Here is a 6,000-nt window from a genome sequence, read left to right on the forward strand (position 1 = left end):
CAAAGTTCCGCAACAAGAGCCAAAAAGTTGAAATATTGTTCCAGAGATTTGGAAATCCCGCTGGAAAGTATGCTGCAGAACCCAGACGTATATTTGCTTGTCGCTAAACTTGGCAAGGTTAGTTTATCATTGTAAAATTGTATGGAGTTCACACGATAACGCCTCAGAACATATGCAACTTTTGAAAAGAAAATCGGGGATATAGAAAATTCGATGTAAAATTCTATGAATTGTCTGGTTAAATATGAAGAAATTTGACTCAAGCAAAATATTATATTTGTATACAATGCAAGTACAGGGTCGTCCAAATTTAATACGCATTTAGTTACTCAATATAATATCTTTTTGAGAATAAGAAAACCCTACTGGCTAATTCTAAAAACTAAATATTTAAAATATTTTAAAACTTTATTTTAATTAAAAACACTTTTCTTAAATATTTTTTGTCGCCTATTTTGATTTCCTATCGTTTGAATTTGGACTACCCTGTCGATGATGTAAGCTACAAACCCATTTTCCGTAAAAAAGGAAGAAAATACATTTAGGTTTGTCAGATTAGTTAAAACTACCTATGAACACCTCTTTGGTGTTTGAGTTGCGTTATCTGTCTACTGACTGTTACTTTTATTTTTATATATTTCGCTACACATCCATGTGCTGGGATTTTGAATATTAAATCAGACTGGGCTAGTTTATATTAAATAAATCTAAGATCCCTGTTACTAATATGTCCAAGAATCAACAATTTTAAACCGAGATTGAAATTTATTATTTTACAGCGCCCAAAATCATTTACAGGTGCCCCAGGAAGTCCCTTTATCAATTACTTTTGACGCATACAAAGCAACTTCGTAAGCACTAATTTTGCTAATTAAACACTGAAAAATCATTGATTGTTTTATTATTACTAAATCACCGCATCGAGATATTATAATTTTCACTATTATAACGCCATTTTAGATTTCAATTATTTCAAATTCAGTAAGAGAAGGATTAGCCCAGAAGCCACGAGAAATCCTGATCATGATCAAAATGTAACAACCGGCCAAATGACCCGAATTTGAAGTGAGGTTAAGTGTTTTATATGGAGCTTTAAACGCTTGTAAGTCAGTCAGATCAAACCATTACTATAGGTATTTAAATTGATGAATTTGAGAGGACTAACGTTGTTAAATTAAAATTTTTTGTTCAACCCTCTCATTATAATAAAAGCCAAGGAACACGTGTTCAAACTTCACATATTCGCTTTATGTATACTTTTTTTCGAAAACTAGAACACAGGAAAATATCCACTTAGGATCCTTATGAAGGTCTCCCTTTATCTTACCTGTATGATATTGCGCAACAAAAGTTATTTCGTTTACGATCTATAAGAAAAAAATCATCGGGAGTAAGTTACAAACTCGGAAACCCTATTGTTTCCAAATCCACCCTGGGTAGAGTATTATTTAAAATCTATCAGACAACATTTAGAATCGTTTAAAAAAATTCAAAACAATTCTCTCTATTTACCGCAATCCAAACATCAATCAAATTATACATTTAATCAAAATGGTCACTTTAGCATTTTTGCTAAAAGTTGGTAAATAAAAAAAATATCCAGTAAAGCAGCAATTTATGCGATTCGTTCGATATAATTTTGCCGAACTTTAAATTTTTCCTTGTTTTTCCCGATATTTTTGAAACGTGGTTGCCCTTGAATATTTCACACGACAATTTCTTATAGTTTCTGAAATTCTACCCGGGTACTACATGTTTGGACCACCCTGTATAACGCGGGTGTAATTAGAGCTTTTTAGAGTGGTTAGAACTGTCTAGGATTACCTTTGGACGCGTCTAATCACTGACAGTACAACTACTTCAAACATTTGAATGCTTTGTGAATAATGTTAATTAAAATAAATTAATAATAATGAGTGTTTATAATAATACTAATTAAACTTAAGATTTTCCTTAAGGTAAGTCCAAAAACCAGAAATTTGGAGTCTGAAAATAAATCTGTACCAATGCTAACCTGTAGTTGTAAGTGGAAGCTAACTGGTAAGTCACTTTTCAGCGTTTATCAAGAATATTCTTCAACATCATAATTGCACTAATCAAACACTAAAACACCATACTGCCCCAAAAAATTATGAATCAACCGCATTGTAAGAGAGAAAATAACACTGCACCAAACCCGAGTTATTTTAATAACAATATCGCCATTTTGGGTTCTACTAATAACTTATTCCAAGTACCGGCTTTGAATTCGGTCGATCGTGTGAGGAACGTCGAACGAACCGAAGGGTGACGAAAACATCCGACAAGGCACTTTATTGTTCATGACATTTTCAGTTTAGGCAACCAGTTAAACTTGATATTAGTATTGTGTTCCCTTTTCGATCTTAATTCTCGTTTAAAACCGAGTTATTTCATAGATTACTAGTATTAACTAAGTTATTTATTGACTCCTTGATCCTTTATAATGAAGGAACCCTCGTCGAACTCATCCGATTAATAAATCGATAAAAAGCATATGGTACAGACCTAAATCGTCATCCTCTAAAACCCCAATATCTCAAAGGGCTGTCTCGAACGCTCAGTTAAATTCCTAATGTTGCCGAAAATTAATTATTGAGGGATGGATCTGAATAATTTACGATATATACCGCCGAGCAATAAGTAAAATTAAACGAGGCTTTACTAATAATATTGGCAGTTTCGGAAATATCAGTGAGTTACAGACTACAGTTTCCGTGAAAATTTTATTTGTGTTAAAACCAGACGTAAAAAAATAATTCACGTTGGTAGGTATGCGATGAGAAACCGCGGTATAAATTTATCAATTTATTGGCAAGTGACGTCTACAATGTATCCCGAAAGGTTTGCGGTTCCATAAAAGCGGCGCTATGAGGCTCCATAAAATTGGCGCTATAAAGAAATATCGCTAGAAAAGTTGGATAAAGTCTCTACCTTTGCCCCCGGAAGGGCTTGAAAATACAGTAAGCTGTTTCCGTTCACTCAAAACTCGTATTTTATCTATGTCTGGTGCAGATCGTCTTTTCCTTCTGAAACAAGAAGTTCGGAACAATAAAGTGAGACAAATTATTTCTTTCTGCCAATCCGCACAATATAATTTCCAGCAATCGGCAAGTTTTCATTAATTAAACGAAATTTCAAGCTCGTGTACACCATCTGTCGCGCAAAGTTGTTGTCCCCATTTATTGACTCGCTCTACCATAAAGTATTTAGGGACAACATTGGGTTAAATTACAACAGCATTATGAATTTAAACGACCGTACAATATCCCCTATAGCCAGCCGAATTTTCGTTTAGAATATATCAAAGTGTAGTAAATTGGCTCAATTTCATACACATACATAGAAAGCTGCCAGGAGCTCTGTTGATACTTAAATAAAATACAGAGCTGAAAGACCAGGTAGATCGATGGCCTGTTCTTTTAAGTAAAATAAAGGTTGCATATACAGAGTGAGTCCTGAGAATCGTGCTAAACTTCAGGAACACATTGTAGATAAAAAATCAATTAAAAAAACTCCAATGTTGTTATCCGATTTTCATTAGTTTATAAGTTATAGCATAAATATTTTTTTGCCTGCCACCGTCCTAGTTATGATAAAAGTACCTCGATCATTAGTGATACTGACGCTCATTTGACATTATTTTTCGAGTTCAATTAATGTGTCGCAAAATGCTAAACATTTATTCAAATTAAGAATATGCAAATATGATGTTTGTTTATGGTGTTTGCAATGGAAATGCTGGAGCTGCTGCTAAAGAATGTTGTTAACGGTTTCCACATCAAACACATCTTTCTAAAAATCTGTGCAAGACCGGAAAGCTTGCCAGTTCGGGCTTATTATCTGAATGATCTAGTGAAAAAAGCTTGGAAGAAGTAGGAATTATTCTGGATCTAGTAGAAGAAGATGCAACAACTATGTCATCAAGAATTGCTTCTCTATTGGGAATTCCACAAAAACATAATAATCACACTCTACGAGAAAGGTTTATATCTGTAGGTATCATATACAGAGAATACAGTGTCTACAGCTGGAAGATTATGCTAAACATAGGGAATTTTGTGATAGATCAATAATAATCATGGTACGGTATCAAGCATTCTTTTTAAGGATGAAGCAACATTCCGGCTTTAATAATACATGTAATTGTCATATATGGTCCCCACGCAACAATCGAATGTAAACTTTCATATACATAAGTGTTCGGTAAACGTATGATGTGGTATGACTGAAAACTATTTAATTGACCCTTTCATTTTGAAGAATCGCCTCACAGGAGAACATTATTGAATTTCTCTCAAAATTAATTATAGGGATTTCTAGAGGATGTTCCTTTAAACATCCGAATCCAAATTTACCACTAGCACGATGGAGTTCCTGCACATTCCGCTCGACAGATTAAGCAATATTTAAACCAAAGGTTCCCAAGGCGTTAAATTAGTCGCGATGGTCCTATTAGTTGGCCTTTTCACACCGTTAGACCGTTATTTGTGGGAATGATTTAAAAATGAGGTGTACAGAGTAAAAGTGGAAACTCGAAATGCACTAATTTAATGTACTAAAAATACTGCAGCTGATGTTAATGAGAAAGTCATGAAACAATCAGGAGCGCACCGAATGTTCTTCAGAAGCAAAGTAGGAAATGATTAAAAGTCAACGGCGGTATTTTTGCACATGTATTAATAACATTATGATAATCAAATGTTAATTTATGAAACTTCTTATGAAATGTATGATTTTTAAAAAGTTTATGTTTTAATTTTATTTACGCTATAATTTCTAAACAAATGAAATTCGAGTAACAAATTTTTAGTTTTTTTTTGTACATTTATTTTTCCTCTAGGTTCACCCTGCATGAAACACATATTCACATACTTATACAAGGTCAAAAAGAACACCAGCTATGTGCCTGAAACTTTTCGGTGACACTTACATATTTTCTCCTGGCTGGATTTATTAGGAGTACGACCCTGATATTTTTTTCAAAACCAAAAAGATAGAATGATAGTTGTCATGGATTCTGAAAAATAGAAATCGGAATTTTGTTGCCAGTACTTTTGAGAGTTTTAAATGTGCTTATAAAATTACTTTAAACTCGGTCAAAGTATGGCCCAGTAAATTTTTTTATTCGAAACGAAAACTAGAAAAAGTGTAACAAAAACTAAATGCTTTCGACCGACGTTTATAAAAGTGACAAGTTTTGTGTCGTTTGGGGACCAAAAAATTTGAAAAATATTTTTAATTTACGCCAAGCTCTAGTACGGATACGGTCATTCTTATAACGAAACAAAAATGTGTTAAACTTTACGGAAAACTACAGAAATTAGACTAACAAGTTTTTCATGAATTGTGGTATCTGTATAAGTTATCACCTAAATATTTGAGCTAAGCTGTAGTACGGCGCTGGTAATTTTCATATCTTTACAAGATTTGGATAGATTATAGAGAAACCCATAAGATTCAGACTGATATTTATGGAAAATATGAGTTTTATACTTTATACGATCTAGAAATTTCGAATTTCATTGTTTTTAATGAAAGCGACTTACAAATTCAGAATTTTATCCCTTATTAAAAATTATATTTTCTGCAAAAGGGATTCCCCTTGATTTCAGCTCTAGCGCGCCCTTGCTAATATTCAAATTGAAACGCAAATCTTATTCATTATCAAATTATGGAGAAAATTACCGATTGTAATGTCTATGAGGGCCTTGATTTTAGCATGTTGCATGAGAAATTATTTGTATAGGTAGTAATTTTGAGACTAGCTCTAGCACACCTCTGGTAATTTTTAGATTGACGCACCGATTAGGCACAGTGCAAATAGGACATGAAAACATGCTTTCCATTGGGGGTTCAGGGCACGACGAGTTTTGTATATAAAAATATGTTTCTTTTATGAAGTTAGGCAAAGTTATGATGTCTAGTTTTTCATACTGAAACTGAAAAAGTTTGAAAAAGACGGACCTAGCAGAAATTCCC

The 6,000-nt window shown here is 33.3% G+C and overlaps 1 protein-coding gene across 2 annotated transcripts in view; it reads right to left on the reverse strand.

The window, feature by feature from the left end:
• Positions 1 to 2,262, reverse strand: part of LOC136349003 (uncharacterized) — a 54,474-nt gene extending 52,212 nt beyond the window's left edge. For both annotated transcript variants that reach the window (XM_066300268.1, XM_066300260.1), the window contains exon 1: positions 2,015 to 2,262. The gene's annotated coding sequence lies outside the window, so the exon portion shown is untranslated. The remainder of the gene's footprint in view (positions 1 to 2,014) is intronic.
• Positions 2,263 to 6,000: the final 3,738 nt, after the last annotated feature.

Source organism: Euwallacea fornicatus, chromosome 2, assembly GCF_040115645.1.
Source record: "Euwallacea fornicatus isolate EFF26 chromosome 2, ASM4011564v1, whole genome shotgun sequence".
Lineage (NCBI taxonomy): Eukaryota > Metazoa > Arthropoda > Insecta > Coleoptera > Curculionidae > Euwallacea > Euwallacea fornicatus.